Genomic DNA, 13,528 nt, shown 5'->3' on the forward strand with positions numbered 1-13,528 from the left:
CAATAAAAACAAACAGCATCATAACTGATCACACACAAAGGCTGATTCTCAATGGGGTATATATCATCTTTGGTTCATTAACCTCAATGCAGCTAAATAGATTTTACATCAGCCCTAGATCTAACTTTAATGTGTGAATCTGTTAAAAAAAAAAGGAAACATTTATTGAGAGATCAGAATTTGTAAGATTTTTTGATGCCTTTTTCACAGAGGCTCAGTACTTCTGTATGAAGAAATTCTGTCTTTCTAAAATATTTCTGACATTTCTTGAAACTCTAAATTCTTCAGGAGTAAAAAAAGCACTCTTCATTTTTCTTAGCAGACTTCTGTGGATCTGCCTTCATTTTGGTTTAAAGTTCTTTTAGGGCTTGTGGAAGTTGCTAGGCAAATAGTCCTGGAGACTGAAATGCTGTTTTCATGTATCAGAGTGTAGTAACTACCCATGGTGTGAGCTTCCTCTTCTAAATTGCATTTCTAAAATCAACAGCCACAAAATAAGGGGAGAACACAGCATAAAATCTGGGCTGTAAATTAGTATAAGGGGAATAGAGTGTGATGCTTCAATTTTTCCGCTAGACACCTCAGTGCCTTACTTCAGCATTGAGCCCTTGTCAAATCTTTGGATTATCATAGAAGCATAGACTGTGTTACAAATCTCAGTTACTTCAGTAATTTGTCCCATCTCCACTAAAATCAGACACACTGAGCAGCTAACCTTGTATTTTTTTATAGTGATACACCGCAGAGGAAGGTATCCCAATAGATTGTTCCTTCTACCAATGTCTTTTCCTCACAAGTTATGACTGCTTAAAATTTCTACCATGGTGTTTTGGGGTTGAATTCAAAATAAAAGTATAAATAAATGTTCCAGAAAAACCAATGAAAACAACATACAAACATACTTCAAACTGGAGAAGTAAATCTCAGTACTTAGCTGAAACTTTAATAGCCCTTACAACCGTTCTAAAAATAACATTGTAATGAGTTGGACACAGCTTAAAATAAACTGACAAAGGTATTGTGTGATACTTCTTGAAAACATTTCTTCTATTTCCTGGCCTTGGTTAAATTATCAATGACACAAACAACTGTATAAATTACAGGAGAAATTGTCTTCTTTTGTAGCTAGTCTGCTCAGGAAGAAATAATGTATTTAATCTTTTTCTTCACAGGTGGCTAATACTGGGAGAGCATTTCTGTGATGTGACTCCCTTTAATAGTATGTCCTCCAGTTTGTATTTTATACTTGTGATACTATTAGTGTTGGGTGTATTGAATATATCAGTGTATAGGCACAGCAATGTCAACATACATGGTATTAGCAAAGTCAGGCACAAGGTGCTTACAGGTACATAATATGCTGGGTAACATTTCAACACTTTTATTTCATACTAGTGGCCAAGGCAATACACTTGACACAATTTTTGTTTGTTCTTTATATCTACTCACCCTGAAGAATTCAAAATATTGCAGTTAATACATTTTCTGCTTGTTCTTACTTATGTGAAGTGAGGTCTAAGAAGTTACTTAACTTACCCTTCAGACAGGAAATGCTCTTTTCTTTCTCTGGGTACATCTAAAATTGAGGTAACCTTGCTTAGGTACAGAAATTGTCTTGTGGCAGTAAATTAGATGAAAAGCAGGATAATTGAGTGACACAGAACTACACACTACTCCTGTCAGACAGTTTCTGGTAATCAAGCTACCTTGATATCCCTCCTGTATCCTGTACTGTATAATATTCCCATGCTAGACATTATTTAGTGAATGTTAGTTGATGCGGTTCAAAACTGTGCCAAGGACCATGTTAACAACTAAGCGTTTCAGATTAAACAGGGCAATACTCAAACCTGCATTCTGGCACTATTTAGTTTGTGTAGAGAGATGAAGACATGGTAAACTGGGCCAGTTTTCCCTTTACATGCCAGGATAGTTTCAGAAATAATAGGAAGACTGCACTTTCTTATGGGTCCAGGATGACTAAGGAAAGGTGAGAGCTGTAGCATGTAGAGGGCTACATTTTAAGGAGATGGCAGCAGAAAGGTCCAATTTAGCTTAGTGGAGAACTTCCCCAGGTGAGTAAGGACACCTACAGCTCTCTTTTTACATTCGACTCCTTCCATTGCTTGATTTCCTGGTGGAGTCTGGACTCTTTCATCATGACTGAATTGGCTTCCACTCAAGCTTGCATTAGTGGCTCAAAAGGAGGAAAAAGGTTGAAAGGTCTCATATAGAGAAAATGGAAAAGATTCAAAACAGCATCAACATCCACCACTAATGAAAAGTACTTAAAAGCTTTCAAACAAACCAAAAAAAAAATTACAAAAAGAAAGAAAAAGAAAACCCCCAAGCCCCAAACTTTTTGCCTTGGAAATAAGCTAAACCACAACATGTTGAAGAGAAAAGGAGACACAAAGTACCAACTAGCTCAGCTGTTGCCTTATACTACTTCTGTCTGGACACTAGCATAATGAGAATAGAAGTGGATCTCAGTTTCTTCTAGAGATCGACTAGTAAGTGCAACTGGGAGCTCCTCACTGAAGACACACTAGAGGCCTCAATGGCTCCTGCTGGTTAACCTAAGACCTTCCAGGGCAACAAGGACAAGCAGTGGTCATTGCAGAGTGAGTCTGACATATTTTCAGGTGCAACTACTCTGTTTCAAATGGCTTGAGAAAGGTTGGATGGTCCAGTGGGAGCTGACCAGCAGTTCATAAGGCACTATTTACAAGTTAACCTATATGAAGGGGGTTTTTTTTGCAGTACTCAGGAAGAGTTACCTAGGTCACAATCTCTCTTGTGTGATGGACAGTGCCAGTTGATTCATAGGAAAGTACATGGAATCTTGCTCTAGACAATACTTTGCTGCTTTCATTTTCTAATTATTTATTATTGCATTTTGTTAAGGGGTGGCATTAGCAGATGACTCAGGAGTAGTAAAGCCATATGTTCTTGTGCTTGTATTGAAACTGAGGACAGGTACTCAAGGGATCACATGCTCTTCTACTGCTGAGAGCGAAGAATGTGCACTGTGAGCACTTAAGTGTCCTGGTCAGCTACATCAGCCCTTGCAGCCTCTATGAAAATACTTTCCTCACAAGGTTAAATCATATAAGATCCAGGATGAGAACTAAGCTGACCCATAGAAAGGACTGAATACAGATTTTTCACTTTCCATACCATTTTCCTGGCACTGAAATTCACATATCTTGATATAAAACAATATTGTTTCATCCACAGGAGAGAAAAATACACTGTAGGTTGAATTGAAGGTGAAAAGCACATATAGGTAGGCACTGAGAATAGCAGCTGCAATTAAGTTATGACATATGAACAGTCAATCTAGAAGACACACTGGGATGAATGGCACAGGAAACCCAAGGACTAATCACGTCTTTTTCCAAAGATGTCACTTCCTACACTAGAAGAGTCTTTAATACTATGCTAGGTTATTATTAACTCAGGTGAGTGTCAGTAGGTAACAACTGTTTAAAGAGCTTCTCTTTGGGTTTGTCTAACACACCAGCTGACCAGACCTATCTGGTGAGGAACCTGTGTTCTGACAAAAGCTCAGCCTTGGTAAGATGGACCTTGGAGAAAAATATGTCATAAGCAAGAAATCCTAAAGGATTCCTCTTACCTAAAATATCCCCCGTAGACCATTGACAGAAATTGTCAACACACATATTTCTGTTTTATCTTGCATTTTGTGTTGGATTCGCCTACCAGCATGCTGGCCTGTCCAATACACAGAGATCATTTTCTATAGTGAGTACACATTGTCTTTCTCCTGTTAGCATCAAATCCATGCGAAACACTGAATATATCAAAAAATGTTTTCTTGAGCTAGTTTACCTCATTTGCAGAAATGAAGGTGCTAGACCCATAGCAATAATCTTCCTCCCACTGCAGACTCAGATTTGAACCAATATGATGATGAGTCTTTCCTCTCTGTTTCTGAGTCATTGTCAAATAGTCTCTCCACCTACAGAATGAAGTGAGAAACTGTATCAGTGAGGTCTAGACTGCTATCAAAATGTATGGAGCTTTCAGGTCCACAACTTTCAATTCTCTTTTTGTATCTGCAACCCATCTCAGGTTTTAGCACACTACCTGGAAGAAGCAAAAGAGGAGAAAAAAAGAGGGAGGCAGTTTTCTGAATCGGTGGCTTCTGTTAGCATCATTTGCACTGCTGTTTGCTTGCCATGGTAGAGTGTAAATGTGGATTGGAGCCTTATCTTGATTTCTCCAGCTTCTTGGCAAACTGGAGGAAAGGACTATGAAGTTGCAGTAGTTGCTATCACTGAAATGCAGAACACTAGGAAAGAAAGTGAGAATGTTTGCTCTGCAGTATGAAGTTTAGCTGTATGCTGGCTGGTGTGTTCTACAATGCGTAGAACAAGTATGCAGATTTTATTAGGAGCAAATTAAGTATAAAATACATATGGCTGAAGAAGTCTGGATATTCAGGGGAACAAATGGAGCTCTAGTTCTTGCTTTAAGTTGTATTCAGATCTGGCTGCCTGTGTGCAGAAGTCTTGATTTTTCCGTTTTTTGGGCAAATGTTCTTCTGGGTTTTTTTAAGCCTGGTATGTATGGACAGTTTGTTCTCTTTCCTGCTTACTTTTGGAATGGAGGAACTGCCCCAGCAAGAATCTTTTATCTTTCATGCCCTTAGCGTGCTGAGGAAATAATTCTCCCCCAACAGAAAAATTTCCATTCCACCTTTCAGTTTCAAGATATCTGGAAATCCTGCACTGCTGGCAAGTTAGGAATGGCAAGCACAGATCACAAAAGATTTCCAGTAGGAAGTTTTGCTAAAATCATCTAACTCCTTGCCTCATGTCTGACACCAAACTCAGATTCTTGAACAAAGGACTTAGTGAAGGTCAAAAAACCATAGCCAAAGTGATTGTGTTTGAACCCATCCTAGGTGCCAAATCTTTTTCTCCCATCCTAAGATACTGATGAGTCCAAGTACTTGTCTACATTGAAAGTCTAGAGGTTGTCACAGAAGCGCATTCACACACTCACACGTATCAAATGTGTTAGTCGGTAAAATTGCCAGCCAAGAGAGACCAGAGCTATAAAGCAGATCTGGGCTCAGAAGCAACCTGGGAATTCATGGTCCTCCCCTTCACAGCTTGAGCAGAGAGACCAGATGTTTTCAGCCTCTGATGTGAGCCAGGGGAAGCTCGGTGGCCCACCCCCTTCAGCAAGGGTGAGGTCTCTGTGACAGGGCCGTGAGGATGGAAAAGAAGAAAATGGAGGAGCTGGCTGGGGGGGAAGAAGTGGGAGAAGCTGCTTAACGCAGGGACAAGCAGGCCAGTGTTTTTGGAAGTCTTTCAGTGTGAGTCACTTGTCTATGCCTGCTAACGAATGAATAAACTGCAACTTTTCTGTTTGAAGGGTGACTAACCAAAACTGAGTGTCTAAAAACTACTTCAAATTTAAACTTTAATGAGCACTTTAAAAATGTATCTTTATGATACTAAAACTAATATACATGTTTTTTAAGGGGAAAAATTATAAGATGATATTCTTTATATTTATGCTGTCACTCATGCTTTGACTCTGATCACTTATCTGGATAATTAAGCAGTATCACTGAGGAAACAGATACCAGAAATCTGATATTAATCCATCCCTCTTAATAGTAACGCAGAGTCACTGGGGTGGAAAGCAGCCTAGTCTTCTTAATCCCCTTTTACCAACATTTCAGCATCAGCATATCTCATTTATTTTCAAAAGTGGTTCAAGACACACTATCACTGGCTTAAGTCTAATTTAGGCTTTAAATCAAAATATATTAAGAAATTCAAAAATAGTCGAGATTACCAAGATTTCTTGAGGGAATGATTCACAACCAGCTCATGTCCCTCCGCCAGGAACAGGGGACAGCTAAATGATTGTTGCATGTCTGCATCACTTTAAGGTACAACACTTTCCTTCGAATTAAAAGGAGAAGGCAGGATTACAGTGGAGACCTTGAGATCCCACTGACATACTTATCAGGTATATGTTAATGATAGTCTGAGCAACTTCTACAGATATTAATTCACCTGCCAGTACTGAAGATTCCAAGGCTATTCTGTTCTCTCCCTTGTGTGCATGTGTCAGTGTTTATGTGAGCCTTGTTGTCCCCTTCAGTGCTTGTCAGAGGATTTTTGATTTTAATTTCCAGACTGTCCTGTATCCCTCATTAGTCACTGATGCTCCCATAATCCCCTTGTGCATTTTGAGGTGGCTGGACTTGGACCCAGCATATATTTAACTTGACACGTACCACAACAGTAACAGTGGTGCATAACTGTCGAAATGAGAAAGCAGCACTCTTTGCCCTTCTCCCTTCCCTGCCTCCTCAATGCAAACTAACCTGAACCAACCAAACAACACACACCCAGGCTGAGCATCATCCTCAGTGCACAAGCACTCACACATTGCCAACCTGGTGGCGTGAGTTTGGGATCTGTGCTTGGCTTGTGGTGTGAGGGAAGTCCAGTTGCCACACTTTCTACAGGAACCTGGTCACCTCAGCTGCAGTGTCAAGTGACTGGAGTTGATGCTAGGTATATTGCTTCTTAAGCCCCACTAGCTACAATCTGTGCATGCAGTTTATGCACTGTTTACTGTTGTACCATTGCATTGGCTACTGCTGACATTCACCTTTGCATACTGAATCTGCAATACTTCGAGCTCGTAGATGGAAGACTAAATCCATTATGGCAAAAACAATAGCAACCAAGTTTAGTGATCTACCTTAGCCTCAAGGTGATGCCTTCTAGTTGCTAAGAGTATTAAGGAGGACCTGAGAAGACATACGACTCCATAAGCCTTACCTACTACTTACAAAGTATCCAAAGAGTATATAAAATGGGAAAAGAGACCATGTGTAGTCACAGTGAAAGTGTGGGGCACTTCACCTTGTTTTCATGGCTCTGCCATCAGAGACAGACACACATTTCAGCCCAGGAACCTTCAGGAGACTGCTGCTTTCCCATGTATATTTATTAAGTGTTAGTGCCACCGAGCACTGTACAGGGGGAATCTATCACTTTATAAAATAATTAGCCTGCTATTTCAACGACAAGAAGGAACGGCAGCAATGTAGGCAGCAAACTAAGGTTCTGCCTTTACCTTCCTCTTAATTTTTGTATTTGTACAAATAAAGGAAAATGTTTTTACAGGATAGGCCAATAGTGCCGCAGGAATTGAATTAGAGCATCCTTAATTAATATGTCAGAATATAAGAAATGATGAAAATATGTATAATTAAATTCTTGCACTAAAAACAGGATTATAAAGTGTGACTAAAATAGATCAGGGCAGCTTTTTTTTGTTGTTGTTCATTTTATTTTTTCCCCTATATTTTAATTTTAATTAAAAATTGTGGGTTCTGGTATCTTTGCACTGTATCTTGATTAGCTATTACATGTCTGGGCTAACAGATGGGTCACCCCCAAAATTACACACTATTTGTGAAGATGAAAAGCATTTTCCCAGTTCTGTGAGTACAGTGTTATTTTCAGGCTAATATACAGTAGTAATATCTTGGCACTGTGGCAACCTACATTGTCAATAATAAGAAACTGCTTGACACAGGTGCTTGAAAAAGCAAACATCTTACATAAATTAAATGCCTATTTTCAACTACATGGCTTCAAATTTCAAAAGCAGTGAGTGATTCTGAGCATTCCAGTTTTCCAGGGCTCAAAGACAAACATGTGCAGAGGATCTGATTTTCTAATTTTCAGTGTTTATGGAAGATCCAACTTCATAAAATGTCTAAGCACCTCTTTTCTTCCCCTGCTGCTCAGGAGTTCTGTCAAACAGGTCACTTTGAATGTTAGGTCACACCTATGCAGCAAGTAACCTCACAGACTGTTTTACATGTGACATTTTTTAGTCTGTTAATGTGTTCTTTTTGTGTGTATGCTGTACTTTATTTAGATTAAGGGAAAATATTTTACACCAAACATTTCTTTTTGTCCCTTCTTTATGGAAGATCTTAATTCTCAAACTGTGGTGTAGAAATGCACTGTAGACTACAAGTGATATAAAAGCTTATGAACGATGCAACTGGTCTGTATAAATCAAACAGCACAGATTCCTTATAAAATCCCACACAGTGTTGAATCACATTAAATGCTATTTATTCGATTATTTGATATATCAATCATACAACACTTTCACTTCTTTCACCATTTGTCTTAGAAAAAGTCATCACCCCACATCCCACCCTTATTGCTCTGATCCTCAAAAGATCTCAAGATCCTGAACCCAGCCTGGATACCAGCATTATAGGGAGAAACATCCAGATACAGTGGCAAAAGAAAATCCATAAACTACATATAATGAAGAAGTGTTTGTAGAAAATGGAGGTTTCTGTTCTTGCGCTTTTCTAGCATTCAGCTCTTCAAAGAGATAGCAAATATTCTATTGGTTAACATTTAACCCAAACTAATAGGTCCAATCTCACATACTCAAATAAATCATAATGTCTTTTCAATTAGTTTGCACTTTCACTCGCTGCTGTCCTGAATAATTAGGAAAACAATTCACATTTCACTAGGAGATGATATGAAGTGTTATTCCTGTGATAATTACCAAGCTGCAGTTCAGTTTCCCTGGCTCCCACCAGGTCATCAGGGCACAAAAGAGGACACCATGAGAGCATTAATGAGCTCTCATTGAAGATGTTAAAAAGCTTGTATTGATCTGTTTGTCCAAGAAGGAGATATTTAAGCCTTTCTGCTGAGGGCAGGAGAGACAGAGATTCATATCACAAAGCCTTTTATCCAACCCCTTCTGTTTCTGGCTTCAATATTGCCCAGTCTCAGCATGTCTGGTTCTGGAGGTCATACTTTTAAACTTTCACAACATTTTTTTTTCTTTTTCCCTTTCTTCCTCTTGTTTTTTTTCCCTTCTTTTTTTTTTTTTTCCTTATAAAAAAACCCACAAAAAAAACCCACAAAAGAGAGAGAGAAGGTAATATACAATGTACACTTAACCTTTACTACAGGGTTCCCTTTACACAGCTAGCTATTTCTGAGGACAGGCTTCAGTGCAGTAAGATCTCCCTTCTCACTATATACCACTCACACACATCTCAAGTTAAATTAAGAGCAATCTAGACAATGCAAAGACCAAGTGCAAAATTTTGCTCATATTTTGAAAGTAGGTCCAATCAAATACCTTTTTGGGGAGTTTGATCAAGCTTTTCTCTCTAACTTTGCCATCTTTTTTTTTTTTTTTGGTGAACTCCTGCACTTGCTATTTCTAGCTGGGAGCGGAAGTGGAAGAACTGTAAGGTTGCAAAATCACCAGTTCTTGTGGTATTTTCAGAGGAGATTTCTTTCTGCAGGCAGGGGAGGCAAATCCTGTCCTGCTTTCAACCTTCTGCATTGTTATGATATACTGCAGCTGTAAACTAGTTCTGGGTACACTTTCCTACTCATCAGTTTTCTCTGCTTTCTTTTAAATGCCACAATGAACTGTCAGTGAGTATTCCCAGCCTGTCTGGCATAGAGTTTGGGATAAAAAGCCATGTAACTGTTAAAGCTAGATTTTCTTTGTTTATATTTGTCACTTGAGCCAACTATTGTCTAGTTCAGCAAGGTTATATCTCTCTTTTCACTATATCTCATTCACATTCATCTTGGTATGAGCAGTTCAGTGAGGCCACTTGTGTGGGTCTGTTGTAAATGGTTACTGAAGAGAAATATTGGGACCTTTCATGGATATTGTTAAGGAGGTGTTCAAGATGTGCTACTTTCTTAACATACAACAAAGGCCATTACAGCTGAAAATATCTCAGTTTTAGTTTTAAGTGTCTAGATCAATGCAATGACAGAGGCCTCAATATATGTCCATGATTTTATGGTCTGTCTCACCTGCCAGAGTGGGCTGGTACACATGTCTCAAAACCAAACCCAGGAGTCCTGCAGTTTCCCTCTCCTTATGTTGGAACAACCCAGTTTACCCCACTGAAAATAATAATCTGAATGACTGCAACTTCAACTTCACTAATCTGTGAAGTAATATTTATTAGTCAACAAGATATGTTTAATGCTAACAGACAGAAAGGCTGGTAAGGAAGAACTTCTGAGGGTATCACACAAGGTCACTCTGTCTCAAGGTTGTAGTTAGGGTATAACATCAGAGCTCCATCCTTCCAGACTTGTTATTTCTTTTCAGCCTTAGGTCAATTGAATATCAACTCCTTTGTTTTTCTCTGCATAAGGATGTAACTTAGATTTGAAGTATTTTACAAACAAACCAAACCAAACTACACCAAAACAAAACAAACAAACAAACAAACAAACATAAAAAGAAAGAAAGGAGAGGGGGAGTGGGGAGAAAGACAGTGAAATAAACACACAGTAAAAGACCTGGAAGTTATATGTTGTATATGTTGATAGAACAGACAATGGCAACATCATAATGTGGCTGGAGTAGGGAGGAAGAAAAAGATAAATTTTTGGACTAAACCATGCCTATAATCTGGTGTGACAATGGTCTGACTGGCAGCCTTGCTCTCATGATCATATGTTACTGACACAGGGATTTTTGTATTGACGAGTGTGTCATGGAAACATTCAGTGACAGTTTCTTGCTCAAGAAAAAGAAAAAAAAAAGAAAGAGATTGTACAGGTAGCACAAATAATGCCATGCTCATCACCCAGTTGCAAACTAGCGCTCTGGCTGAGCATTGATTTCACATTGTGCTTCATACTTGAAACAAATGACTGTTTAAGAGAATGTCAATGGCTTCTGCAACCATGGGGATGAAGTGACCAATGGGCTGTTGGTGTTGAAGAAAACTCTGATGGGAAAATCTGTGTGTTGTTCTAGGCAAATTTATGGTCTGAAAAAATTAACAGATGAGGAAATAAGCTTTTGTGGTCTAGCTGTGCTCTTTGGCAATGGCGAGACCGTTAATAGTCATCATTGTCAGGCAACTTCCATGCAAGTGCAAGGATTCAGCTGGAAGGTGGGTAATTAAGAAGTTAAATTAATGTTGAAGGATATAATTTTCATGGGTATTTAGCAAACAGTTGGTAAAAACTCTTTGAGTTTAGCCGCCATTTTGTAGCCTGTAAGAAGTGTATCGCTTTGCCCTTAACTGGCCTTTTCCTTAAGCTTTTGTAACTCTAATTTATGCTCCTATTAACCTAGTAGCTGCTCTAACTTGCACCACTCTCTCTGTCCCCGAGAATGCTTCAGCTAGATAAGAGGTAGTCTCACATATGTAGTGCCAGCAGAGTCAAGCAGCTTTGCAAGTTTGGAAGCAAAGGCATTTTGTCATTTTGATATCCCTTTATCTGATTTCTTAATGAAAATAGTCTAATGTCTATAAAGTGTTCTTGTCCAAATCTTCACTTGTAAGATTAGGAATTCTGGCCTGGTTTTCTTGGAACAATTGCCTCCTGCTGAACCAGAAAAAACAGTCTGTAAACCCAATAGACTGAGTCAGTTCTCTCTGTTGAGATAATTTTCCCAAAGTCTTTTTCCAGAGAGCCACAAAAGAGAGTGAGGCAACAGAGAGGCTGCAGCACATGGTATGTAAACGTTCACTGCCAGTTTGAAGACATGGGTTTTTTGAAAACAGATTTCATATCCTATCATTGGAGAATGAATGCAGGCACAAATCACACTCCTCGTGACCCGACACAATTATCCCTTTGAGGACTGAGCTCGCAAAAGAGACCATGTTCATCTCTGCCACACGTAGTGACAACTTAATAAAGATATGAGGGAAAGATTCAGGAAGAAATAAAATTGAACATGGATAGGAAGTAATGACCCTTGGAGATAATATCCTCTTGCTGACACTTTGCTCAGGGCAGAAATCCCAGCTCTGTGGTGCTCCTCAAACTGAAAGTCCCTCTGTGCATAAAGAAATTGTTGGTGATCCCTCGCCTTAACTCTTAGGGGACAAAGGACATCTTGTGAGTGCTGGTGACTGTGCCATAAGCTGTGCGCCTGCAGCAATGTACAACTTCTGGGCTGTCATGGGGACAGGTCGAAAAATGATTTCTAGAAAAAAATAGGCTCCCTGATTCTCCAGATGCTATGGCACATTTTCCCATACCTTACGTCACTACACATGTCCTATCTCACCTGTCTGGCAGGAAAAGGTTCCCTCATTGTCCATCTTACTCCATTTGCCTTAACGTGATGTCAGAGCTGGAGATACAGCAGTTTCCTGCTGTTGCTGCCCTCCTTGTGCTGCTCCGAGGAGGACAGCGTGCAGTGTACCACAGGACATTACACACCACAAGGTCCTGTGTACTGAGCCACCCTGCTGGTCCTCAAAAGCAAGGCAGGTAGACATAAGGGTGTGGAAGCATTCAGGAAGAGATCTGCTATGCAAAACGAGCACAGAAATGTCAATACTCAAACATCAGGAAGTAAAAGGAGGCTCTGCAGTGGTTGCACTGACAGCACCTTAACCGACAAACCAGAAATTGCAAGAGACACAAATGTCATATGAGACTGGAGTTTGATAGGTGACTAGGAAGTTCGCCTCACCTCTCTGCTCTGTGTGTTTGACAAGATTTCTTCCAAGAAGGTTTGTGCAAAAAAACCTTCAGGAGAATGGTTTGGAAGATCAATTTCTGGCCATTTGGCCAGACATTGGACAAAGACTCTCTGCTCACAGACACTTAATGGCTGGGTGAAAAGTAGGAGTGGCAGCCTAAATGGAGGTCCCTTAGGCATCTGCCTCATGTTGCTTCTGGCCACATCAAAACCAAAACATGTGTCTCCATTCAGAGTGTGGTTCCTGAACCCCACTGATCCCATTGTCTGGGATCTGCAGTGGGCAAATATCGCTTCCAGTAAGCAAAGGTAGGAAGCTTTGGTAATGCATTCTGGAAGTATTAAAAAATTCAGACTGAAGCAGGAGGTACTGGGGAGCCCATTTCTTATCATTGTGTTATAGTGTTAAGGTAAATACACCAGGAAATATAAGCAGGAAATAAACAATAGAGAAGTGTGGAAGAGGAGAACTGGAAGGAGGAGGAGGCAGAACAGGGAGGTAGTCAGCAGAAGTGATTTGGTAGTGCACATCTTCCTCACAGAAAAGAAAGCTGAAACAACTAGAAAGGTTCTTCCTGCAAGAAAAAACGTTTTCTTCAATACAAAAAAATAAATGTCAACATAGAAAAATGTTTTTCTTCATAGTCTACACCCCCATCAGCACAAGTGAGAGACCAGTTTTATCATGAGCAAAGTGAGTCTATGAAAAGGAACAACTCTGTAGCGGTTTAGATCCAGATTTTACAATGTCAAATAATTGTAATATTAGTCAAGACCTGCACAGAACTTTGAAATTATCCCAGTTAACCCTCTGTGTCTTCAAGAATATCTAGACAGCTGGTGTGTTGTGCAAGGGCCTTTGAGCAAGGTAGCATAACTTCAGGATGAAGCTGAGGCAAACACAGATGGCTTTTGAATAAAAGCATTCACACAGGCATCTAACACATTAAACTAATGTGTTCTTACTTAATCCTTTTAGTGCTTT

This window comes from Falco biarmicus, chromosome 7 (assembly GCF_023638135.1).
Source record: "Falco biarmicus isolate bFalBia1 chromosome 7, bFalBia1.pri, whole genome shotgun sequence".
NCBI classification, from domain to species: Eukaryota; Metazoa; Chordata; class Aves; order Falconiformes; family Falconidae; genus Falco; species Falco biarmicus.